General features: G+C 32.9%; 23 non-coding genes across 23 annotated transcripts; all 23 read left to right on the top strand.

Annotated features, from left to right (window-relative positions):
* The first annotated feature begins 1 nt into the window (after nucleotide 1).
* On the top strand, nucleotides 2-74 carry TRNAV-UAC (transfer RNA valine (anticodon UAC)). Its single transcript has one exon. It is a non-coding gene; the product is annotated as a tRNA-Val (tRNA).
* Nucleotides 75-719: 645 nt separating this feature from the next.
* TRNAV-AAC (transfer RNA valine (anticodon AAC)) lies at nucleotides 720-792 on the top strand. The gene has a single exon. It is a non-coding gene; the product is annotated as a tRNA-Val (tRNA).
* A 648-nt stretch (nucleotides 793-1440) lies between these two features.
* Nucleotides 1441-1513, top strand: TRNAV-CAC (transfer RNA valine (anticodon CAC)). The gene has a single exon. It is a non-coding gene; the product is annotated as a tRNA-Val (tRNA).
* A 1538-nt stretch (nucleotides 1514-3051) lies between these two features.
* TRNAV-AAC (transfer RNA valine (anticodon AAC)) lies at nucleotides 3052-3124 on the top strand. The gene has a single exon. It is a non-coding gene; the product is annotated as a tRNA-Val (tRNA).
* Nucleotides 3125-3412: 288 nt separating this feature from the next.
* Nucleotides 3413-3485, top strand: TRNAV-AAC (transfer RNA valine (anticodon AAC)). Its single transcript has one exon. It is a non-coding gene; the product is annotated as a tRNA-Val (tRNA).
* A 1171-nt stretch (nucleotides 3486-4656) lies between these two features.
* On the top strand, nucleotides 4657-4729 carry TRNAV-CAC (transfer RNA valine (anticodon CAC)). Its single transcript has one exon. It is a non-coding gene; the product is annotated as a tRNA-Val (tRNA).
* A 1536-nt stretch (nucleotides 4730-6265) lies between these two features.
* Nucleotides 6266-6338, top strand: TRNAV-CAC (transfer RNA valine (anticodon CAC)). The gene has a single exon. It is a non-coding gene; the product is annotated as a tRNA-Val (tRNA).
* A 1537-nt stretch (nucleotides 6339-7875) lies between these two features.
* On the top strand, nucleotides 7876-7948 carry TRNAV-AAC (transfer RNA valine (anticodon AAC)). The gene has a single exon. It is a non-coding gene; the product is annotated as a tRNA-Val (tRNA).
* Nucleotides 7949-8236: 288 nt separating this feature from the next.
* Nucleotides 8237-8309, top strand: TRNAV-AAC (transfer RNA valine (anticodon AAC)). The gene has a single exon. It is a non-coding gene; the product is annotated as a tRNA-Val (tRNA).
* Nucleotides 8310-9480: 1171 nt separating this feature from the next.
* On the top strand, nucleotides 9481-9553 carry TRNAV-CAC (transfer RNA valine (anticodon CAC)). The gene has a single exon. It is a non-coding gene; the product is annotated as a tRNA-Val (tRNA).
* Nucleotides 9554-11089: 1536 nt separating this feature from the next.
* On the top strand, nucleotides 11090-11162 carry TRNAV-CAC (transfer RNA valine (anticodon CAC)). Its single transcript has one exon. It is a non-coding gene; the product is annotated as a tRNA-Val (tRNA).
* Nucleotides 11163-12700: 1538 nt separating this feature from the next.
* TRNAV-AAC (transfer RNA valine (anticodon AAC)) lies at nucleotides 12701-12773 on the top strand. Its single transcript has one exon. It is a non-coding gene; the product is annotated as a tRNA-Val (tRNA).
* A 288-nt stretch (nucleotides 12774-13061) lies between these two features.
* Nucleotides 13062-13134, top strand: TRNAV-AAC (transfer RNA valine (anticodon AAC)). The gene has a single exon. It is a non-coding gene; the product is annotated as a tRNA-Val (tRNA).
* Nucleotides 13135-14305: 1171 nt separating this feature from the next.
* Nucleotides 14306-14378, top strand: TRNAV-CAC (transfer RNA valine (anticodon CAC)). Its single transcript has one exon. It is a non-coding gene; the product is annotated as a tRNA-Val (tRNA).
* A 1896-nt stretch (nucleotides 14379-16274) lies between these two features.
* On the top strand, nucleotides 16275-16347 carry TRNAV-CAC (transfer RNA valine (anticodon CAC)). Its single transcript has one exon. It is a non-coding gene; the product is annotated as a tRNA-Val (tRNA).
* Nucleotides 16348-17353: 1006 nt separating this feature from the next.
* Nucleotides 17354-17426, top strand: TRNAV-CAC (transfer RNA valine (anticodon CAC)). The gene has a single exon. It is a non-coding gene; the product is annotated as a tRNA-Val (tRNA).
* Nucleotides 17427-17712: 286 nt separating this feature from the next.
* TRNAV-AAC (transfer RNA valine (anticodon AAC)) lies at nucleotides 17713-17785 on the top strand. Its single transcript has one exon. It is a non-coding gene; the product is annotated as a tRNA-Val (tRNA).
* A 1896-nt stretch (nucleotides 17786-19681) lies between these two features.
* TRNAV-CAC (transfer RNA valine (anticodon CAC)) lies at nucleotides 19682-19754 on the top strand. Its single transcript has one exon. It is a non-coding gene; the product is annotated as a tRNA-Val (tRNA).
* Nucleotides 19755-20760: 1006 nt separating this feature from the next.
* On the top strand, nucleotides 20761-20833 carry TRNAV-CAC (transfer RNA valine (anticodon CAC)). Its single transcript has one exon. It is a non-coding gene; the product is annotated as a tRNA-Val (tRNA).
* Nucleotides 20834-21119: 286 nt separating this feature from the next.
* TRNAV-AAC (transfer RNA valine (anticodon AAC)) lies at nucleotides 21120-21192 on the top strand. Its single transcript has one exon. It is a non-coding gene; the product is annotated as a tRNA-Val (tRNA).
* Nucleotides 21193-23088: 1896 nt separating this feature from the next.
* On the top strand, nucleotides 23089-23161 carry TRNAV-CAC (transfer RNA valine (anticodon CAC)). The gene has a single exon. It is a non-coding gene; the product is annotated as a tRNA-Val (tRNA).
* Nucleotides 23162-23808: 647 nt separating this feature from the next.
* On the top strand, nucleotides 23809-23881 carry TRNAV-AAC (transfer RNA valine (anticodon AAC)). Its single transcript has one exon. It is a non-coding gene; the product is annotated as a tRNA-Val (tRNA).
* Nucleotides 23882-24527: 646 nt separating this feature from the next.
* On the top strand, nucleotides 24528-24600 carry TRNAV-CAC (transfer RNA valine (anticodon CAC)). Its single transcript has one exon. It is a non-coding gene; the product is annotated as a tRNA-Val (tRNA).
* The last annotated feature ends 712 nt before the right edge of the window (nucleotides 24601-25312 follow it).

The raw sequence follows: 25312 nt of genomic DNA, 5'->3' as shown, positions 1-25312 counted from the left end.
GAGTTCCATAGTGTAGTGGTTATCACGTCTGCTTTACACGCAGAAGGTCCTGGGTTCAAAACCCAGTGGTACTATGAAGTTGGTCTTTTATGCATAAATGTACGTTTTCGATAACAAGATATTGTAACGGCAACGGAAATCTTGAATCCAGAAATATTGGATATGGTTTTAGTATCTTTTCAAACAATTTTTTCTTTACCAAAAAAGTTTGATTCATGTTTGTTCAAGTGTACTTTTTGAAATATACATTATTAAACAGAAAACGTAAGCTCAATTTAAGCTAGATTTCGAGCACACACAAATGAATCTGATGTGCTTTTTTGAAGACTGAAAAGCTGTTTCAGAAATCTTTTTAAAGAGTTCCATAGTGTAGTGGTTATCACGTCTGCTTAACACGCAGAAGGTTCTGGGTTCAAAACCCAGTGAAACTATGTAGTTGTCTGGTCTTTTATGTATAAATGTACGTTTTCGAAAACAAGATATTGTGACGGCAACGGAATTCTTGAATCCAGAAATATTGGTTATGGTTTTAGAATCCTTTCAGATAATTTTTTCTTTACCAAATAGAGTAAGATTTTGCTTGTTCAAGTGTACTTTTTGAAATATATATTATTAAACAGAAAAGGTAAGCTCAATTTAAGCAAGATTTCGAGCACACACAAATGAATCTGATGTGCTTTCTTGTGGACAGAAAAGCTGTTTCAGGAAACAATTTTAAGAGTTCCATAGTGTAGTGGTTATCACGTCTGCTTAACACGCAGAAGGTCCTGGGTTCAAAACCCAGTGGAACTATGAAGTTGTCTGGTCTTTTATGCATAAATGTACGTTTTCGAAAACAAGATATTGTAACGGCGACGGAAATCTTGAATCCAGAAATATTGGATATGGTTTTAGTATCCTTTCATACAATTTTCTCTTTATCAAATAGAATAAGATTCTTGTTTGTTCAAGTGTACTTTTTGAAATATATTTTATTAAACAGAAAACGAAGCTCAATTTAAGCATGATTTTGGGAACACACAAATGAATCTGATGTGCTTTCTTGTGGACAGAAAAGCTGTTTCAGGAAACAATTTTAAGAGTTCCATAGTGTAGTGGTTATCACGTCTGCTTAACACGCAGAAGGTCCTGGGTTCAAAACGCAGTGGAACTATGTAGTTGTCTGGTCTTTTATGCATAAATGTACGTTTTCAATCAAGATATTGTGACGGAAACGGAAATCTTGAATCCAGAAATATTGGTTATGGTTTTAGAATCCTTTAAGACAATTTTTTCTTTACCAAATAGAGTTTGATTCATGTTTGTTCAAGTGTACTTTTTGAAATATATATTATTAAACAGAAAACGTAAGCTCAATTTAAGCAAGATTTCGAGCACACACAAATGAATCTGATGTGCTTTCTTGTGGACAGAAAAGCTGTTTCAGGAAACAATTTTAAGAGTTCCATAGTGTAGTGGTTATCACGTCTGCTTCACATGCAGAAGGTCCTGGGTTCAAAACCCAGTGGAACTAGGAAGTTTTTTTGTCTCTTATGCATAAATGTACGTTTTCAAACAAGATATTGTGACGGCAACGGAAATCTTGAATCCAGAAATATTGGTTATGGTTTTAGAATCCTTTCAGACAATTTTTCCTTTACCAAATAGAGTAAGATTCTTGTTTGTTCAAGTGTACTTTTTGAAATATATATTATTAAACAGAAAAGGTAAGCTCAATTTAAGCAAGATTTCGAGCACACACAAATGAATCTGATGTGCTTTCTTGCGGACAGAAAAGCTGTTTCAGAAAACATTTTTAGGAGTTCCATAGTGTAGTCGTTATCACGTCTAATTAAAACGCAGAAGGTAATGGGTTCAAAATCCAGTGGAATAATGTAGTTGTCTGGTCTTTTATGCATAAATGTACGTTTTCAAACAAGATATTGTGATGGCAACGAAAACCTTGAATCCAGAAATATTGGTTATGGTTTTAGAATCCTTTCAGACAATTTTTTCTTTACCAAATAGATTAAGATTCTTGTTTGTTCAAGTGTACTTTTTGAAATATATATTATTAAACTGAAACGGTAAGCTCAATTTAAGCAAGATTTCGAGCACACACAAATGAATCTGATGTGCTTTCTTGCGGACTGAAAAGCTGTTTCAGAAAACATTTTTAAGAGTTCTATAGTGTAGTGGTTATCACGTCTGCTTAACACGCAGAAAGTCCTGTGTTCAAAACCCAGTGGAACTATGTAGTTGTCTGGTCTTTTATGCATAAATGTACGTTTTCAATCAAGATTTTGTGACGGAAACGGAAATCTTGAATCCAGAAATATTGGTTATGGTTTTAGAATCCTTTAAGACAATTTTTTCTTTACCAAATAGAGTAAGATTCTTGTTTGTTCAGTGTACTTTTTGAAATATATATTATTAAACAGAAAACGTAAGCTCAATTTTCAAACAAGATATTGTGACGGCAACGGAAATCATGAATCCAGAAATATGGGTTATGGTTTTAGCATCCTTTCATACAATTTTTTCTTTACCAAATAGAGTAAGATTCTTGTTTGTTCAAGTGTACTTTTTGAAATATGTATTATTAAACAGAAAACGTAAGCTCAATTTAAGCTAGATTTCAAGCACACACAAATGAATCTGATGTGCTTTTTTGAAAACTGAAAAGCTGTTTCAGAAAACTTTTTAAAGAGTTCCATAGTGTAGTGGTTATCACGTCTGCTTAACACGCAGAATGGTTCTGGGTTCAAAACCCAATGGAACTATATAGTTGTCTGGTCTTTTATGTATAAATGTACGTTTTCGTAAACAAGATATTGTGACGGCAACGGAAATCTTGAATCCAGAAATATTGGATATGGTTTTAGAATCCTTTCATACAATTTTTTCTTTACCAAATAGAGTAAGATTCTTGTTTGTTCAAGTGTACTTTTTGAAATATATATAATTAAACAGAAAACGTAAGCTCAATTTAAGCAAGATTTCAAGCACACACAAATGAATCTGATGTGCTTTCCTGCGGACAGAAAAGCTGTTTCAGAAAACATTTTTAGGAGTTCCATAGTGTAGTGGTTATCACGTCTGCTTAACACGCAGAAGGTCCTGGGTTCAAAACCCAGTGGAACTATGTAGTTGTCTGGTCTTTTATGCACAAATGTACGTTTTCGAAAACAAGATATTGTAACGGCAACAGAAAACTTGAATCCAGAAATATTGGATATGGTTTTAGAATCCTTTCAGACAATTTTTTCTTTACCAAATAGAGTAAGATTCTTGTTTGTTCAAGTGTACTTTTTGAAATATATATAATTAAACAGAAAACGTAAGCTCAATTTAAGCAAGATTTCGAGCACACACAAATGAATCTGATGTGCTTTCTTGCGGACTGAAAAGCTGTTTCAGAAAACATTTTTAGAGTTCCATAGTGTAATGGTTATCACGTCTGCTTAACACGCAGAAGGTCCTGGGTTCAAAACCCAGTGGAACTATGTAGTTGTCTTGTATTTTATGCATAAATGTACGTTTTCAACCAAGATATTGTGACGGCAACAGAAATCTTGAATCCCGAAATATTGGTTATGGTTTTAGAATCCTTTCATACAATTTTTTCTTTACCAAATATAGTAAGATTTTTGTTTGTTCAAGTGTACTTTTTGAAATATATATTTTTAAACAGTAAACGTAAGCTCAATTTTAGTTTGATTTTGAGCACACACAAATGAATCTGATGTGCTTTCTTGCGGACTGAAAAGCTGTTTCAGAAAACATTTTTAAGAGTTCCATAGTGTAATGGTTATCACGCCTGCTTCACATGCAGAAGGTCCAGGGTTCAAAATCCAGTGGAAATATGTAGTTGTCTTGTCTTTTATGCGTAAATGTACGTTTTCAAACAAGATAATGTGACGGCAATGGAAATCTTGAATTCAGAAGAATGGGTTATGGTTTTAGAATCCTTTTATACAATTTTTTCTTTACCAAATAGAGTAAGATTCTTGTTTGTTCAAGTGTACTTTTTAAAATATATATTATTAAACAGAAAACTTAAGCTCAATTAAAGCAAGCTTTCGAGCACACACAAATGAATCTGATGTGCTTTCTTGCGGACAGAAAAGCTGTTTCAGAATACAATTTTAAGAGTTCCTTAGTGGTTATCACGTCTGCTTCACACGCAGAAGGTCCTGGGTTCAAAACACAGTGGAACTATGTAGTTGTCTGGTCTTTTATGCATAAATGTACGTTTTCAAACAAGATATTGTGACGGCAACAGAAATCTTGAATCCAGAAATATTGGTTATGGTTTTAGAATCCTTTCATAAAAAAAATTCTTTACCAAATAGAGTAAGATTCTTGTTTGTTTAAGTGTACTTTTTGAAATATATATTATTAAACAGAAAACGTAGGCTCAATTTTCAAACAAGATATTGTGACGGCAACGGAAATCTTGAATTCAGAAATATTGGTTATGGTTTTAGCATTCTTTCAGACAATTTTTTCTTAACCAAATAAAGTAAGATTCTTGTTTGTTCAAGTGTACTTTTTGAAATATATATTATTAAACAGAAAACGTAAGCTCAATTTAAGCAAGATTTCGAGCATACACAAATGAATCTGATGTGCTTTCTTGCGGACAGAAAAGCTGTTTCAGAAAATATTTTTAGGAGTTCCATAGTGTAGTGGTTATCACGTCTGCTTCACAAGCAGAAGGTCCTGGGTTAAAAACCCAGTGGAACTATGTAGTTGTCTCGTCTTTTATGCATAAATGTACTTTTTCAAACAAGATATTGTGACGGCAACGGAAATCTTGAATCCAGAAATATTGGTTATGGTTTTAGAATCCTTTCAGACAATTTTTTCTTTACCAAATAGAGTAAGATTCTTGTTTGTTCAAGTGTACTTTTTGAAATATATATTATTAAACAGAAAAGGTAAGCTCTATTTAAGCAAGATTTCGAGCACACACAAATGAATCTGATGTGCTTTCTTGCGGACAAAAAAGCTGTTTCAGAAAACATTTTTAGGAGTTCCATAGTGTAGTCGTTATCACGTCTAATTAAAACGCAGAAGGTCCTGGGTTCAAAATCCAGTGAAATTATGTAGTTGTTTGGTCTTTTATGCATAAATGTACGTTTTCAATCAAGATATTGTGACGGAAACGGAAATCTTGAATCCAGAAATATTGGTTATGGTTTTAGAATCCTTTAAGACAATTTTTTCTTTACCAAATAGAGTAAGATTCTTGTTTGTTTAAGTGTACTTTTTGAAATATATATTATTAAACAGAAAACGTAAGCTCAATTTTCAAACAAGATATTGTGACGGCAACGGAAATCTTGAATCCAGAAATATTGGTTATGGTTTTAGAACCCTTTCATACAATTTTTTCTTTACCTAATAGAGTAAATTTCTTGTTTGTTCAAGTGTACTTTTTGAAATATATATTATTAAACAGAAAACGTAAGCTCAATTTAAGCAAGATTTCGAGCACACACAAATGAATCTGATGTGCTTTCTTGCGGACAGAAAAGCTGTTTCAAAAAACATTTTTAGGAGTTCCATAGTGTAGTCGTTATCACGTCTAATTAAAACGCAGAAGGTAATGTGTTCAAAATCCAGTGGAATTATGTAGTTGTCTGGTCTTTTATGCATAAATGTACGTTTTCAAACAAGATATTGTGATGGCAACGGAAACCTTGAATCCAGAAATATTGGTTATGGTTTTAGAATCCTTTCAGACAATTTTTTCTTTACCAAATAGATTAAGATTCTTGTTTGTTAAAGTGTACTTTTTGAAATATATATTATTAAACTGAAACGGTAAGCTCAATTTAAGCAAGATTTCGAGCACACACAAATGAATCTGATGTGCTTTCTTGCGGACTGAAAAGCTGTTTCAGAAAACATTTTTAAGAGTTCTATAGTGTAGTGGTTATCACGTCTGCTTAACACGCAGAAAGTCCTGTGTTCAAAACCCAGTGGAACTATGTAGTTGTCTGGTCTTTTATGCATAAATGTACGTTTTCAATCAAGATATTGTGACGGAAACGGAAATCTTGAATCCAGAAATATTGGTAATGGTTTTAGAATCCTTTAAGACAATTTTTTCTTTACCAAATAGAGTTTGATTCATGTTTGTTCAAGTGTACTTTTTGAAATATATATTATTAAACAGAAAACGTAAGCTCAATTTAAGCAAGATTTCGAGCACACACAAATGAATCTGATGTGCTTTCTTGTGGACAGAAAAGCTGTTTCAGGAAACAATTTTAAGAGTTCCATAGTGTAGTGGTTATCACGTCTGCTTCACATGCAGAAGGTCCTGGGTTCAAAACCCAGTGGAACTAGGAAGTTTTTTTGTCTCTTATGCATAAATGTACGTTTTCAAACAAGATATTGTGACGGCAACGGAAATCTTGAATCCAGAAATATTGGTTATGGTTTTAGAATCCTTTCAGACAATTTTTCCTTTACCAAATAGAGTAAGATTCTTGTTTGTTCAAGTGTACTTTTTGAAATATATATTATTAAACAGAAAAGGTAAGCTCAATTTAAGCAAGATTTCGAGCACACACAAATGAATCTGATGTGCTTTCTTGCGGACAGAAAAGCTGTTTCAGAAAACATTTTTAGGAGTTCCATAGTGTAGTCGTTATCACGTCTAATTAAAACGCAGAAGGTAATGGGTTCAAAATCCAGTGGAATTATGTAGTTGTCTGGTCTTTTATGCATAAATGTACGTTTTCAAACAAGATATTGTGATGGCAACGAAAACCTTGAATCCAGAAATATTGGTTATGGTTTTAGAATCCTTTCAGACAATTTTTTCTTTACCAAATAGATTAAGATTCTTGTTTGTTCAAGTGTACTTTTTGAAATATATATTATTAAACTGAAACGGTAAGCTCAATTTAAGCAAGATTTCGAGCACACACAAATGAATCTGATGTGCTTTCTTGCGGACTGAAAAGCTGTTTCAGAAAACATTTTTAAGAGTTCTATAGTGTAGTGGTTATCACGTCTGCTTAACACGCAGAAAGTCCTGTGTTCAAAACCCAGTGGAACTATGTAGTTGTCTGGTCTTTATGCATAAATGTACGTTTTCAATCAAGATTTTGTGACGGAAACGGAAATCTTGAATCCAGAAATATTGGTTATGGTTTTAGAATCCTTTAAGACAATTTTTTCTTTACCAAATAGAGTAAGATTCTTGTTTGTTCAGTGTACTTTTTGAAATATATATTATTAAACAGAAAACGTAAGCTCAATTTTCAAACAAGATATTGTGACGGCAACGGAAATCATGAATCCAGAAATATGGGTTATGGTTTTAGCATCCTTTCATACAATTTTTTCTTTACCAAATAGAGTAAGATTCTTGTTTGTTCAAGTGTACTTTTTGAAATATGTATTATTAAACAGAAAACGTAAGCTCAATTTAAGCTAGATTTCAAGCACACACAAATGAATCTGATGTGCTTTTTTGAAAACTGAAAAGCTGTTTCAGAAAACTTTTTAAAGAGTTCCATAGTGTAGTGGTTATCACGTCTGCTTAACACGCAGAATGGTTCTGGGTTCAAAACCCAATGGAACTATATAGTTGTCTGGTCTTTTATGTATAAATGTACGTTTTCGTAAACAAGATATTGTGACGGCAACGGAAATCTTGAATCCAGAAATATTGGATATGGTTTTAGAATCCTTTCATACAATTTTTTCTTTACCAAATAGAGTAAGATTCTTGTTTGTTCAAGTGTACTTTTTGAAATATATATAATTAAACAGAAAACGTAAGCTCAATTTAAGCAAGATTTCAAGCACACACAAATGAATCTGATGTGCTTTCCTGCGGACAGAAAAGCTGTTTCAGAAAACATTTTTAGGAGTTCCATAGTGTAGTGGTTATCACGTCTGCTTAACACGCAGAAGGTCCTGGGTTCAAAACCCAGTGGAACTATGTAGTTGTCTGGTCTTTTATGCACAAATGTACGTTTTCGAAAACAAGATATTGTAACGGCAACAGAAAACTTGAACCCAGAAATATTGGATATGGTTTTAGAATCCTTTCAGACAATTTTTTCTTTACCAAATAGAGTAAGATTCTTGTTTGTTCAAGTGTACTTTTTGAAATATATATAATTAAACAGAAAACGTAAGCTCAATTTAAGCAAGATTTCGAGCACACACAAATGAATCTGATGTGCTTTCTTGCGGACTGAAAAGCTGTTTCAGAAAACATTTTTAGAGTTCCATAGTGTAATGGTTATCACGTCTGCTTAACACGCAGAAGGTCCTGGGTTCAAAACCCAGTGGAACTATGTAGTTGTCTTGTATTTTATGCATAAATGTACGTTTTCAACCAAGATATTGTGACGGCAACAGAAATCTTGAATCCCGAAATATTGGTTATGGTTTTAGAATCCTTTCATACAATTTTTTCTTTACCAAATATAGTAAGATTTTTGTTTGTTCAAGTGTACTTTTTGAAATATATATTTTTAAACAGTAAACGTAAGCTCAATTTTAGTTTGATTTTGAGCACACACAAATGAATCTGATGTGCTTTCTTGCGGACTGAAAAGCTGTTTCAGAAAACATTTTTAAGAGTTCCATAGTGTAATGGTTATCACGCCTGCTTCACATGCAGAAGGTCCAGGGTTCAAAATCCAGTGGAAATATGTAGTTGTCTTGTCTTTTATGCGTAAATGTACGTTTTCAAACAAGATAATGTGACGGCAATGGAAATCTTGAATTCAGAAGAATGGGTTATGGTTTTAGAATCCTTTTATACAATTTTTTCTTTACCAAATAGAGTAAGATTCTTGTTTGTTCAAGTGTACTTTTTAAAATATATATTATTAAACAGAAAACTTAAGCTCAATTAAAGCAAGCTTTCGAGCACACACAAATGAATCTGATGTGCTTTCTTGCGGACAGAAAAGCTGTTTCAGAATACAATTTTAAGAGTTCCATAGTGGTTATCACGTCTGCTTCACACGCAGAAGGTCCTGGGTTCAAAACACAGTGGAACTATGTAGTTGTCTGGTCTTTTATGCATAAATGTACGTTTTCAAACAAGATATTGTGACGGCAACAGAAATCTTGAATCCAGAAATATTGGTTATGGTTTTAGAATCCTTTCATAAAAAAAATTCTTTACCAAATAGAGTAAGATTCTTGTTTGTTTAAGTGTACTTTTTGAAATATATATTATTAAACAGAAAACGTAGGCTCAATTTTCAAACAAGATATTGTGACGGCAACGGAAATCTTGAATTCAGAAATATTGGTTATGGTTTTAGCATTCTTTCAGACAATTTTTTCTTAACCAAATAAAGTAAGATTCTTGTTTGTTCAAGTGTACTTTTTGAAATATATATTATTAAACAGAAAACGTAAGCTCAATTTAAGCAAGATTTCGAGCATACACAAATGAATCTGATGTGCTTTCTTGCGGACAGAAAAGCTGTTTCAGAAAATATTTTTAGGAGTTCCATAGTGTAGTGGTTATCACGTCTGCTTCACAAGCAGAAGGTCCTGGGTTAAAAACCCAGTGGAACTATGTAGTTGTCTCGTCTTTTATGCATAAATGTACTTTTTCAAACAAGATATTGTGACGGCAACGGAAATCTTGAATCCAGAAATATTGGTTATGGTTTTAGAATCCTTTCAGACAATTTTTTCTTTACCAAATAGAGTAAGATTCTTGTTTGTTCAAGTGTACTTTTTGAAATATATATTATTAAACAGAAAAGGTAAGCTCTATTTAAGCAAGATTTCGAGCACACACAAATGAATCTGATGTGCTTTCTTGCGGACAAAAAAGCTGTTTCAGAAAACATTTTTAGGAGTTCCATAGTGTAGTCGTTATCACGTCTAATTAAAACGCAGAAGGTCCTGGGTTCAAAATCCAGTGAAATTATGTAGTTGTTTGGTCTTTTATGCATAAATGTACGTTTTCAATCAAGATATTGTGACGGAAACGGAAATCTTGAATCCAGAAATATTGGTTATGGTTTTAGAATCCTTTAAGACAATTTTTTCTTTACCAAATAGAGTAAGATTCTTGTTTGTTTAAGTGTACTTTTTGAAATATATATTATTAAACAGAAAACGTAAGCTCAATTTTCAAACAAGATATTGTGACGGCAACGGAAATCATGAATCCAGAAATATGGGTTATGGTTTTAGAATCCTTTCATACAATTTTTTCTTTACCTAATAGAGTAAGTTTCTTGTTTGTTCAAGTGTACTTTTTGAAATATATATTATTAAACAGAAAACGTAAGCTCAATTTAAGCAAGATTTCGAGCACACACAAATGAATCTGATGTGCTTTCTTGCGGACAGAAAAGCTGTTTCAGAAAACATTTTTAGGAGTTCCATAGTGTAGTCGTTATCACGTCTAATTAAAACGCAGAAGGTAATGTGTTCAAAATCCAGTGGAATTATGTAGTTGTCTGGTCTTTTATGCATAAATGTACGTTTTCAAACAAGATATTGTGATGGCAACGGAAACCTTGAATCCAGAAATATTGGTTATGGTTTTAGAATCCTTTCAGACAATTTTTTCTTTACCAAATAGATTAAGATTCTTGTTTGTTAAAGTGTACTTTTTGAAATATATATTATTAAACTGAAACGGTAAGCTCAATTTAAGCAAGATTTCGAGCACACACAAATGAATCTGATGTGCTTTCTTGCGGACTGAAAAGCTGTTTCAGAAAACATTTTTAAGAGTTCTATAGTGTAGTGGTTATCACGTCTGCTTAACACGCAGAAAGTCCTGTGTTCAAAACCCAGTGGAACTATGTAGTTGTCTGGTCTTTTATGCATAAATGTACGTTTTCAATCAAGATATTGTGACGGAAACGGAAATCTTGAATCCAGAAATATTGGTTATGGTTTTAGAATCCTTTAAGACAATTTTTTCTTTACCAAATAGAGTTTGATTCATGTTTGTTCAAGTGTACTTTTTGAAATATATATTATTAAACAGAAAACGTAAGCTCAATTTAAGCAAGATTTCGAGCACACACAAATGAATCTGATGTGCTTTCTTGTGGACAGAAAAGCTGTTTCAGGAAACAATTTTAAGAGTTCCATAGTGTAGTGGTTATCACGTCTGCTTCACATGCAGAAGGTCCTGGGTTCAAAACCCAGTGGAACTAGGAAGTTTTTTTGTCTCTTATGCATAAATGTACGTTTTCAAACAAGATATTGTGACGGCAACGGAAATCTTGAATCCAGAAATATTGGTTATGGTTTTAGAATCCTTTCAGACAATTTTTCCTTTACCAAATAGAGTAAGATTCTTGTTTGTTCAAGTGTACTTTTTGAAATATATATTATTAAACAGAAAAGGTAAGCTCAATTTAAGCAAGATTTCGAGCACACACAAATGAATCTGATGTGCTTTCTTGCGGACAGAAAAGCTGTTTCAGAAAACATTTTTAGGAGTTCCATAGTGTAGTCGTTATCACGTCTAATTAAAACGCAGAAGGTAATGGGTTCAAAATCCAGTGGAATTATGTAGTTGTCTGGTCTTTTATGCATAAATGTACGTTTTCAAACAAGATATTGTGATGGCAACGAAAACCTTGAATCCAGAAATATTGGTTATGGTTTTAGAATCCTTTCAGACAATTTTTTCTTTACCAAATAGATTAAGATTCTTGTTTGTTCAAGTGTACTTTTTGAAATATATATTATTAAACTGAAACGGTAAGCTCAATTTAAGCAAGATTTCGAGCACACACAAATGAATCTGATGTGCTTTCTTGCGGACTGAAAAGCTGTTTCAGAAAACATTTTTAAGAGTTCTATAGTGTAGTGGTTATCACGTCTGCTTAACACGCAGAAAGTCCTGTGTTCAAAACCCAGTGGAACTATGTAGTTGTCTGGTCTTTTATGCATAAATGTACGTTTTCAATCAAGATTTTGTGACGGAAACGGAAATCTTGAATCCAGAAATATTGGTTATGGTTTTAGAATCCTTTAAGACAATTTTTTCTTTACCAAATAGAGTAAGATTCTTGTTTGTTCAGTGTACTTTTTGAAATATATATTATTAAACAGAAAACGTAAGCTCAATTTTCAAACAAGATATTGTGACGGCAACGGAAATCATGAATCCAGAAATATGGGTTATGGTTTTAGCATCCTTTCATACAATTTTTTCTTTACCAAATAGAGTAAGATTCTTGTTTGTTCAAGTGTACTTTTTGAAATATGTATTATTAAACAGAAAACGTAAGCTCAATTTAAGCTAGATTTCAAGCACACACAAATGAATCTGATGTGCTTTTTTGAAAACTGAAAAGCTGTTTCAGAAAACTTTTTAAAGAGTTCCATAGTGTAGTGGTTATCACGTCTGCTTAACACGCAGAATGGTTCTGGGTTCAAAACCCAATGGAACTATATAGTTGTCTGGTCTTTTATGTATAAATGTACGTTTTCGTAAACAAGATATTGTGACGGCAACGGAAATCTTGAATCCAGAAATATTGGATATGGTTTTAGAATCCTTTCATACAATTTTTTCTTTACCAAATAGAGTAAGATTCTTGTTTGTTCAAGTGTACTTTTTGAAATATATATAATTAAACAGAAAACGTAAGCTCAATTTAAGCAAGATTTCAAGCACACACAAATGAATCTGATGTGCTTTCCTGCGGACAGAAAAGCTGTTTCAGAAAACATTTTTAGGAGTTCCATAGTGTAGTGGTTATCACGTCTGCTTAACACGCAGAAGGTCCTGGGTTCAAAACCCAGTGGAACTATGTAGTTGTCTGGTCTTTTATGCACAAATGTACGTTTTCGAAAACAAGATATTGTAACGGCAACAGAAAACTTGAATCCAGAAATATTGGATATGGTTTTAGAATCCTTTCAGACAATTTTTTCTTTACCAAATAGAGTAAGATTCTTGTTTGTTCAAGTGTACTTTTTGAAATATATATAATTAAACAGAAAACGTAAGCTCAATTTAAGCAAGATTTCGAGCACACACAAATGAATCTGATGTGCTTTCTTGCGGACTGAAAAGCTGTTTCAGAAAACATTTTTAGAGTTCCATAGTGTAATGGTTATCACGTCTGCTTAACACGCAGAAGGTCCTGGGTTCAAAACCCAGTGGAACTATGTAGTTGTCTTGTATTTTATGCATAAATGTACGTTTTCAACCAAGATATTGTGACGGCAACAGAAATCTTGAATCCCGAAATATTGGTTATGGTTTTAGAATCCTTTCATACAATTTTTTCTTTACCAAATATAGTAAGATTTTTGTTTGTTCAAGTGTACTTTTTGAAATATATATTTTTAAACTGTAAACGTAAGCTCAATTTTAGTTTGATTTTGAGCACACACAAATGAATCTGATGTGCTTTCTTGCGGACTGAAAAGCTGTTTCAGAAAACATTTTTAAGAGTTCCATAGTGTAATGGTTATCACGCCTGCTTCACATGCAGAAGGTCCAGGGTTCAAAATCCAGTGGAAATATGTAGTTGTCTTGTCTTTTATGCGTAAATGTACGTTTTCAAACAAGATAATGTGACGGCAATGGAAATCTTGAATTCAGAAGAATGGGTTATGGTTTTAGAATCCTTTTATACAATTTTTTCTTTACCAAATAGAGTAAGATTCTTGTTTGTTCAAGTGTACTTTTTAAAATATATATTATTAAACAGAAAACTTAAGCTCAATTAAAGCAAGCTTTCGAGCACACACAAATGAATCTGATGTGCTTTCTTGCGGACAGAAAAGCTGTTTCAGAATACAATTTTAAGAGTTCCATAGTGGTTATCACGTCTGCTTCACACGCAGAAGGTCCTGGGTTCAAAACACAGTGGAACTATGTAGTTGTCTGGTCTTTTATGCATAAATGTACGTTTTCAAACAAGATATTGTGACGGCAACAGAAATCTTGAATCCAGAAATATTGGTTATGGTTTTAGAATCCTTTCATAAAAAAAATTCTTTACCAAATAGAGTAAGATTCTTGTTTGTTTAAGTGTACTTTTTGAAATATATATTATTAAACAGAAAACGTAGGCTCAATTTTCAAACAAGATATTGTGACGGCAACGGAAATCTTGAATTCAGAAATATTGGTTATGGTTTTAGCATTCTTTCAGACAATTTTTTCTTAACCAAATAAAGTAAGATTCTTGTTTGTTCAAGTGTACTTTTTGAAATATATATTATTAAACAGAAAACGTAAGCTCAATTTAAGCAAGATTTCGAGCATACACAAATGAATCTGATGTGCTTTCTTGCGGACAGAAAAGCTGTTTCAGAAAATATTTTTAGGAGTTCCATAGTGTAGTGGTTATCACGTCTGCTTCACAAGCAGAAGGTCCTGGGTTAAAAACCCAGTGGAACTATGTAGTTGTCTCGTCTTTTATGCATAAATGTACTTTTTCAAACAAGATATTGTGACGGCAACGGAAATCTTGAATCCAGAAATATTGGTTATGGTTTTAGAATCCTTTCAGACAATTTTTTCTTTACCAAATAGAGTAAGATTCTTGTTTGTTCAAGTGTACTTTTTGAAATATATATTATTAAACAGAAAAGGTAAGCTCTATTTAAGCAAGATTTCGAGCACACACAAATGAATCTGATGTGCTTTCTTGCGGACAAAAAAGCTGTTTCAGAAAACATTTTTAGGAGTTCCATAGTGTAGTCGTTATCACGTCTAATTAAAACGCAGAAGGTCCTGGGTTCAATATCCAGTGAAATTATGTAGTTGTTTGGTCTTTTATGCATAAATGTACGTTTTCAATCAAGATATTGTGACGGAAACGGAAATCTTGAATCCAGAAATATTGGTTATGGTTTTAGAATCCTTTAAGACAATTTTTTCTTTACCAAATAGAGTAAGATTCTTGTTTGTTTAAGTGTACTTTTTGAAATATATATTATTAAACAGAAAACGTAAGCTCAATTTTCAAACAAGATATTGTGACGGCAACGGAAATCATGAATCCAGAAATATGGGTTATGGTTTTAGAATCCTTTCATACAATTTTTTCTTTACCTAATAGAGTAAGTTTCTTGTTTGTTCAAGTGTACTTTTTGAAATATATATTATTAAACAGAAAACGTAAGCTCAATTTAAGCATGATTTCGAGCACACACAAATGAATCTGATGTGCTTTCTTGCGGTCAGAAAAGCTGTTTCAGGAACCGATTGTAAGAGTTCCATAGTGTAGTGGTTATCACATCTGCTTAACAAGCAGAAGGTCCGTTGTTCAAAACACAGTGGAACTATGTCGTTGTCTTGTCTTTTATGCATAAATGTACGTTTTCAAACAAGATATTGTGACAGCAACAGAAATCTTGAATCCAGAAATATTGGTTATGATTTTAGAATCCTTTCATACAATTTTTTCTTTACCAAATAGAGTAAGTTTCTTGTTTGTTCAAGTGTACTTTTTGAAATATATATTATTAAACAGAAAACGTAAGCTCAATTTAAGCATGATTTCGAGCACACACAAATGAATCTGATGTGCTTTCTTGCGGACAGAAAAGCTGTTTCAGGAAACAATTTTAAGAGTTCCATAGTGTAGTGGTTATCACGTTTGCTTAACACGCAGAAGGTCCTGGGTTCAAAACCCAGTGGAACTATGTAGTTGTCTGGTCTTTTATGCATAAATGTACTTTTTCAAACAAGATATTGTGACGGCAACGGAAATCTTGAATTCAGAAATATGGGCTATGGTTTTAGCATTCTTTCAGACAATTTATTCTTAACCAAATAAAGTAACATTCTTGTTTGTTCAAGTGTACTTTTTGAAATATATATTATTAAACAGAAAACGTAAGCTCAATTTAAGCAAGATTTCGAGCATACACAAATGAATCTGATGTGCTTTCTTGCGGACAGAAAAGCTGTTTCAGAAAATATTTTTAGGAGTTCAATAGTGTAGTGGTTATCACGTCTGCTTAACACGCAGAAGGTCCTGGGTACAAAACCCAGTGGAACTATGTAGTTGTCTGGTCTTTTATGCATAAATGTACGTTTTCAAACAAGTTATTGTGACGGCAATGGAAATCTTGAATTCAGAAATATGGGCTATGATTTTAGCATTCTTTCATACAATTTTTTCTTTACCAAATAGAGTAAGATTCTTGTTTGTTCAAGTGTACTTTTTGAAATATATATTATTAAACAGAAAACGTAAGCTCAATTTAAGCAAGATTTCGAGCACACACCAATGAATCTGATGTGCTTTCTTGCGGATTGATAAGCTGTTTCAGGAAACAATTTTAAGAGTTCCATAGTGTAGTGGTTATCACGTCTGCTTCACAAGCAGAAGGTCCTGGGTTAAAAACCCAGTGGAACTATGTAGTTGTCTCGTCTTTTATGCATAAATGTACTTTTTCAAACAAGATATTGTGACGGCAACGGAAATCTTGAATCCAGAAATATTGGTTATGGTTTTAGAATCCTTTCAGACAATTTTTTCTTTACCAAATAGAGTAAGATTCTTGTTTGTTCAAGTGTACTTTTTGAAATATATATTATTAAACAGAAAAGGTAAGCTCAATTTAAGCAAGATTTCGAGCACACACAAATGAATCTGATGTGCTTTCTTGCGGGCAAAAAAGCTGTTTCAGAAAACATTTTTAGGAGTTCCATAGTGTAGTCGTTATCACGTCTAATTAAAACGCAGAAGGTCCTGGGTTCAAAATCCAGTGGAATTATGTAGTTGTCTGGTCTTTTATGCATAAATGTACGTTTTCAATCAAGATATTGTGACGGAAACGGAAATCTTGAATCCAGAAATATTGGTTATGGTTTTAGAATCCTTTAAGACAATTTTTTCTTTACCAAATAGAGTAAGATTCTTGTTTGTTCAAGTGTACTTTTTGAAATATATATTATTAAACAGAAAACGTAAGCTCAATTTAAGCATGATTTCGAGCACACACAAATGAATCTGATGTGCTTTCTTGCGGACAGAAAAGCTGTTTCAGGAACCGATTGTAAGAGTTCCATAGTGTAGTGGTTATCACATCTGCTTAACAAGCAGAAGGTCCGTTGTTCAAAACACAGTGGAACTATGTCGTTGTCTTGTCTTTTATGCATAAATGTACGTTTTCAAACAAGATATTGTGACGGCAACAGAAATCTTGAATCCAGAAATATTGGTTATGATTTTAGAATCCTTTCATTCAATTTTCTCTTTACCAAATAGAATAAGATTCTTGTTTGTTCAAGTGTACTTTTTGAAATATATTTTATTAAACAGAAAACGAAGCTCAATTTAAGCATGATTTTGGGAACACACAAATGAATCTGATGTGCTTTCTTGTGGACAGAAAAGCTGTTTCAGGAAACAATTTTAAGAGTTCCATAGTGTAGTGGTTATCACGTCTGCTTCACAAGCAGAAGGTTCTGGGTTCAAAACCCAGTGGAACTATGAAATTGTCTGGTCTTTAATGCATAAATGTACATTTTAAACAAGATATTGTGACGGCTACGGAAAACTTGAATCCAGAAATATTGATTATGGTTTTAGTATCCTTTCAGACAATTTTTTCTTTACCAAACAGTGTAAGATTCTTGTTTGTTCAAGTGTACTTTTTGAAATATATATTATTAAACAGAAAACGTAAGCTCAATTTAAGCATGATTTCGAGCACACACAAATTAATCTGATGTGCTTTCTTGCGGACAGAAAAGCTGTTTCAGGAAACAATTTTAAGAGTTCCATAGTGTAGTGGTTATCACGTTTGCTTAACACGCAGAAGGTCCTGGGTTCAAAACCCAGTGGAACTATGTAGTTGTCTGGTCTTTTATGCATAAATGTACTTTTTCAAACAAGATTTTGTGACGGCAACGGAAATCTTGAATCCAGAAATATTGGTTATGGTTTTAGAATCCTTTCAGACAATTTTTTCTTAACCAAATAGAGTAAGATTCTTGTTTGTTCAAGTGTACTTTTTGAAATATATATTATTAAACAGAAAAGGTAAGCTCTATTTAAGCAAGATTTCGAGCACACACAAATGAATCTGATGTGCTTTCTTGCGGACAAAAAAGCTGTTTCAGAAAACATTTTTAGGAGTTCCATAGTGTAGTCGTTATCACGTCTAATTAAAACTCAGAAGGTCCTGGGTTCAAAATCCAGTGAAATTATGTAGTTGTTTGGTCTTTTATGCATAAATGTACGTTTTCAATCAAGATATTGTGACGGAAACGGAAATCTTGAATCCAGAAATATTGGTTATGGTTTTAGAATCCTTTAAGACAATTTTTTCTTTACCAAATAGAGTAAGATTCTTGTTTGTTTAAGTGTACTTTTTGAAATATATATTATTAAACAGAAAACGTAAGCTCAATTTTCAAACAAGATATTGTGACGGCAACGGAAATCATGAATCCAGAAATATGGATTATGGTTTTAGAATCCTTTCATACAATTTTTTCTTTACCTAATAGAGTAAGTTTCTTGTTTGTTCAAGTGTACTTTTTGAAATATATATTATTAAACAGAAAACGTAAGCTCAATTTAAGCATGATTTCGAGCACACACAAATGAATCTGATGTGCTTTCTTGCGGTCAGAAAAGCTGTTTCAGGAACCGATTGTAAGAGTTCCATAGTGTAGTGGTTATCACATCTGCTTAACAAGCAGAAGGTCCGTTGTTCAAAACACAGTGGAACTATGTCGTTGTCTTGTCTTTTATGCATAAATGTACGTTTTCAAACAAGATATTGTGACAGCAACAGAAATCTTGAATCCAGAAATATTGGTTATGATTTTAGAATCCTTTCATACAATTTTTTCTTTACCAAATAGAGTAAGTTTCTTGTTTGTTCAAGTGTACTTTTTGAAATATATATTATTAAACAGAAAACGTAAGCTCAATTTAAGCATGATTTCGAGCACACACAAATGAATCTGATGTGCTTTCTTGCGGACAGAAAAGCTGTTTCAAGAAACAATTTTAAGAGTTCCATAGTGTAGTGGTTATCACGTTTGCTTAACACGCCGAAGGTCCTGGGTTCAAAACCCAGTGGAACTATGTAGTTGTCTGGTCTTTTATGCATAAATGTACTTTTTCAAACAAGATATTGTGACGGCAACGGAAATCTTGAATTCAGAAATATGGGCTATGGTTTTAGCATTCTTTCAGACAATTTATTCTTAACCAAATAAAGTAACATTCTTGTTTGTTCAAGTGTACTTTTTGAAATATATATTATTAAACAGAAAACGTAAGCTCAATTTAAGCAAGATTTCGAGCATACACAAATGAATCTGATGTGCTTTCTTGCGGACAGAAAAGCTGTTTCAGAAAATATTTTTAGGAGTTCAATAGTGTAGTGGTTATCACGTCTGCTTAACACGCAGAAGGTCCTGGGTACAAAACCCAGTGGAACTATGTAGTTGTCTGGTCTTTTATGCATAAATGTACGTTTTCAAACAAGTTATTGTGACGGCAATGGAAATCTTGAATTCAGAAATATGGGCTATGATTTTAGCATTCTTTCATACAATTTTTTCTTTACCAAATAGAGTAAGATTCTTGTTTGTTCAAGTGTACTTTTTGAAATATATATTATTAAACAGAAAACGTAAGCTCAATTTAAGCAAGATTTCGAGCACACACAAATGAATCTGATGTGCTTTCTTGCGGACTGATAAGCTGTTTCAGGAAACAATTTTAAGAGTTCCATAGTGTAGTGGTTATCACGTCTGCTTCACAAGCAGAAGGTCCTGGGTTAAAAACCCAGTGGAACTATGTAGTTGTCTCGTCTTTTATGCATAAATGTACTTTTTCAAACAAGATATTGTGACGGCAACGGAAATCTTGAATCCAGAAATATTGGTTATGGTTTTAGAATCCTTTCAGACAATTTTTTCTTTACCAAATAGAGTAAGATTCTTGTTTGTTCAAGTGTACTTTTTGAAATATATATTATTAAACAGAAAAGGTAAGCTCAATTTAAGCAAGATTTCGAGCACACACAAATGAATCTGATGTGCTTTCTTGCGGGCAAAAAAGCTGTTTCAGAAAACATTTTTAGGAGTTCCATAGTGTAGTCGTTATCACGTCTAATTAAAACGCAGAAGGTCCTGGGTTCAAAATCCAGTGGAATTATGTAGTTGTCTGGTCTTTTATGCATAAATGTACGTTTTCAATCAAGATATTGTGACGGAAACGGAAATCTTGAATCCAGAAATATTGGTTATGGTTTTAGAATCCTTTAAGACAATTTTTTCTTTACCAAATAGAGTAAGATTCTTGTTTGTTCAAGTGTACTTTTTGAAATATATATTATTAAACAGAAAACGTAAGCTCAATTTAAGCATGATTTCGAGCACACACAAATGAATCTGATGTGCTTTCTTGCGGACAGAAAAGCTGTTTCAGGAACCGATTGTAAGAGTTCCATAGTGTAGTGGTTATCACATCTGCTTAACAAGCAGAAGGTCCGTTGTTCAAAACACAGTGGAACTATGTCGTTGTCTTGTCTTTTATGCATAAATGTACGTTTTCAAACAAGATATTGTGACGGCAACAGAAATCTTGAATCCAGAAATATTGGTTATGATTTTAGAATCCTTTCATACAATTTTCTCTTTACCAAATAGAATAAGATTCTTGTTTGTTCAAGTGTACTTTTTGAAATATATTTTATTAAACAGAAAACGAAGCTCAATTTAAGCATGATTTTGGGAACACACAAATGAATCTGATGTGCTTTCTTGTGGACAGAAAAGCTGTTTCAGGAAACAATTTTAAGAGTTCCATAGTGTAGTGGTTATCACGTCTGCTTCACAAGCAGAAGGTTCTGGGTTCAAAACCCAGTGGAACTATGAAGTTGTCTGGTCTTTAATGCATAAATGTACATTTTAAACAAGATATTGTGACGGCTACGGAAAACTTGAATCCAGAAATATTGATTATGGTTTTAGTATCCTTTCAGACAATTTTTTCTTTACCAAACAGTGTAAGATTCTTGTTTGTTCAAGTGTACTTTTTGAAATATATATTATTAAACAGAAAACGTAAGCTCAATTTAAGCATGATTTCGAGCACACACAAATGAATCTGATGTGCTTTCTTGCGGACAGAAAAGCTGTTTCAGGAAACAATTTTAAGAGTTCCATAGTGTAGTGGTTATCACGTTTGCTTAACACGCAGAAGGTCCTGGGTTCAAAACCCAGTGGAACTATGTAGTTGTCTGGTCTTTTATGCATAAATGTACTTTTTCAAACAAGATTTTGTGACGGCAACGGAAATCTTGAATCCAGAAATATTGGTTATGGTTTTAGAATCCTTTCAGACAATTTTTTCTTAACCAAATAGAGTAAGATTCTTGTTTGTTCAAGTGTACTTTTTGAAATATATATTATTAAACAGAAAAGGTAAGCTCTATTTAAGCAAGATTTCGAGCACACACAAATGAATCTGATGTGCTTTCTTGCGGACAAAAAAGCTGTTTCAGAAAACATTTTTAGGAGTTCCATAGTGTAGTCGTTATCACGTCTAATTAAAACGCAGAAGGTCCTGGGTTCAAAATCCAGTGAAATTATGTAGTTGTCTGGTCTTTTATGCATAAATGTACGTTTTCAATCAAGATATTGTGACGGAAACGGAAATCTTGAATCCAGAAATATTGGTTATGGTTTTAGAATCCTTTAAGACAATTTTTTCTTTACCAAATAGAGTAAGATTCTTGTTTGTTCAAGTGTACTTTTTGAAATATATATTATTAAACAGAAAACGTAAGCTCAATTTTAAAACAAGATATTGTGACGGCAACGGAAATCATGAATCCAGAAATATGGGTTATGGTTTTAGAATCCTTTCATACAATTTTTTCTTTACCTAATAGAGTAAGTTTCTTGTTTGTTCAAGTGTACTTTTTGAAATATATATTATTAAACAGAAAACGTAAGCTCAATTTAAGCATGATTTCGAGCACACACAAATGAATCTGATGTGCTTTCTTGCGGTCAGAAAAGCTGTTTCAGGAACCGATTGTAAGAGTTCCATAGTGTAGTGGTTATCACATCTGCTTAACAAGCAGAAGGTCCGTTGTTCAAAACACAGTGGAACTATGTCGTTGTCTTGTCTTTTATGCATAAATGTACGTTTTCAAACAAGATATTGTGACGGCAACGGAAATCTTGAATCCAGAAATATTGGTTATGGTTTTAGAATCCTTTCAGACAATTTTTTCTTTACCAAATAGAGTAAGATTCTTGTTTGTTCAAGTGTACTTTTTGAAATATATATTATTAAACAGAAAAGGTAAGCTCAATTTAAGCAAGATTTCGAGCACACACAAATGAATCTGATGTGCTTTCTTGCGGGCAAAAAAGCTGTTTCAGAAAACATTTTTAGGAGTTCCATAGTGTAGTCGTTATCACGTCTAATTAAAACGCAGAAGGTCCTGGGTTCAAAATCCAGTGGAATTATGTAGTTGTCTGGTCTTTTATGCATAAATGTACGTTTTCAATCAAGATATTGTGACGGCAACGGAAATCTTGAATTCAGAAATATGGGCTATGGTTTTAGCATTCTTTCAGACAATTTATTCTTAACCAAATAAAGTAACATTCTTGTTTGTTCAAGTGTACTTTTTGAAATATATATTATTAAACAGAAAACGTAAGCTCAATTTAAGCAAGATTTCGAGCATACACAAATGAATCTGATGTGCTTTCTTGCGGACAGAAAAGCTGTTTCAGAAAATATTTTTAGGAGTTCCATAGTGTAGTGGTTATCACGTCTGCTTAACACGCAGAAGGTCCTGGGTACAAAACCCAGTGGAACTATGTAGTTGTCTGGTCTTTTATGCATAAATGTACGTTTTCAAACAAGTTATTGTGACGGCAATGGAAATCTTGAATTCAGAAATATGGGCTATGATTTTAGCATTCTTTCATACAATTTTTTCTTTACCAAATAGAGTAAGATTCTTGTTTGTTCAAGTGTACTTTTTGAAATATATATTATTAAACAGAAAACGTAAGCTCAATTTAAGCAAGATTTCGAGCACACACAAATGAATCTGATGTGCTTTCTTGCGGACTGATAAGCTGTTTCAGGAAACAATTTTAAGAGTTCCATAGTGTAGTGGTTATCACGTCTGCTTCACAAGCAGAAGGTCCTGGGTTAAAAACCCAGTGGAACTATGTAGTTGTCTCGTCTTTTATGCATAAATGTACTTTTTCAAACAAGATATTGTGACGGCAACGGAAATCTTGAATCCAGAAATATTGGTTATGGTTTTAGAATCCTTTCAGACAATTTTTTCTTTACCAAATAGAGTAAGATTCTTGTTTGTTCAAGTGTACTTTTTGAAATATATATTATTAAACAGAAAAGGTAAGCTCAATTTAAGCAAGATTTCGAGCACACACAAATGAATCTGATGTGCTTTCTTGCGGACAAAAAAGCTGTTTCAGAAAACATTTTTAGGAGTTCCATAGTGTAGTCGTTATCACGTCTAATTAAAACGCAGAAGGTCCTGGGTTCAAAATCCAGTGGAATTATGTAGTTGTCTGGTCTTTTATGCATAAATGTACGTTTTCAATCAAGATATTGTGACGGAAACGGAAATCTTGAATCCAGAAATATTGGTTATGGTTTTAGAATCCTTTAAGACAATTTTTTCTTTACCAAATAGAGTAAGATTCTTGTTTGTTCAAGTGTACTTTTTGAAATATATATTATTAAACAGAAAACGTAAGCTCAATTTAAGCATGATTTCGAGCACACACAAATGAATCTGATGTGCTTTCTTGCGGACAGAAAAGCTGTTTCAGAAAACAATTTTAAGAGTTCCATAGTGTAGTGGTTATCACGTTTGCTTAACACGCAGAAGGTCCTGGGTTCAAAACCCAGTGGAACTATGTAGTTGTCTGGTCTTTTATGCATAAATGTACTTTTTCAAACAAGATATTGTGACGGGAGCGGAAATCTTGAATCCAGAAATATTGGTTATGGTTTTAGAATCCTTTCAGACAAATTTTTCTTTACCAAATAGAGTAAGATTCTTGTTTGTTCAAGTGTAATTTTTGAAATATATATTATTAAACAGAAAAGGTAAGCTCAATTTAAGCAAGATTTCGAGCACACACAAATGAATCTGATCTGCTTTCTTGCGGTCAGAAAAGCTGTTTCATGAACCGATTGTAAGAGTTCCATAGTGTTGTGGTTATCACATCTGCTTAAAAAGCAGAAGGTCCGTAGTTCAAAATACAGTGGAACTATGTCGTTGTCTTGTCTTTTATGCATAAATGTACGTTTTCAAACAAGATATTGTGACAGCAACAGAAATCTTGAATCCAGAAATATTGGTTATGATTTTAGAATCCTTTCATACAATTTTCTCTTTACCAAATAGAGTAAGATTCTTGTTTGTTCAAGTGTACTTTTTGAAATATATTTTATTAAACAGAAAACGAAGCTCAATTTAAGCATGATTTTGGTAACACACAAATGAATCTGATGTGCTTTCTTGTGGACAGAAAAGCTGTTTCAGGACACAATTTTAAGAGTTCCATAGTGTAGTGGTTATCACGTCTGCTTCACAAGCAGATGGTCCTGGGTTAAAAACCCAGTGGAACTATGTAGTTGTCTCGTCTTTTATGCATAAATGTACGTTTTCAAACAAGATATTGTGACGGCAACGGAAATCTTGAATCCAGAAATATTGGTTATGGTTTTAGAATACTTTCAGACAATTTTTTCTTTACCAAATAGAGTAAGATTCTTGTTTGTTCAAGTGTACTTTTTGAAATATATATTATTAAACAGAAAAGGTAAGCTCAATTTAAGCAAGATTTCGAGCATACACAAATGAATCTGATGTGCTTTCTTGCGGACAGAAAAGCTGTTTCAGAAAATATTTTAAGAGTTCCATAGTGTAGTGGTTATCACGTCTGCTTAACACGCAGAAGGTCCTGGGTACAAAACCCAGTGGAACTATGTAGTTGTCTGGTCTTTTATGCATAAATGTACGTTTTCAAACAAGTTATTGTGACGGCAATGGAAATCTTGAATTCAGAAATATGGGCTATGATTTTAGCATTCTTTCATACAATTTTTTCTTTACCAAATAGAGTAAGATTCTTGTTTGTTCAAGTGTACTTTTTGAAATATATATTATTAAACAGAAAACGTAAGCTCAATTTAAGCAAGATTTCGAGCACACACAAATGAATCTGATGTGCTTTCTTGCGGACTGATAAGCTGTGTCAGGAAACAATTTTAAGAGTACCATAGTGTAGTGGTTATCACGTCTGCTTCACACGCAGAAGGTCCTGGGTTAAAAACCCAGT

This window comes from Ascaphus truei, chromosome 18 (assembly GCF_040206685.1).
Source record: "Ascaphus truei isolate aAscTru1 chromosome 18, aAscTru1.hap1, whole genome shotgun sequence".
In the NCBI taxonomy this organism is placed as follows: Eukaryota; Metazoa; Chordata; class Amphibia; order Anura; family Ascaphidae; genus Ascaphus; species Ascaphus truei.
The sequence above is the reverse complement of the archived record's forward strand: the minus strand, read 5'-3'. Positions and strand labels throughout refer to the sequence as shown.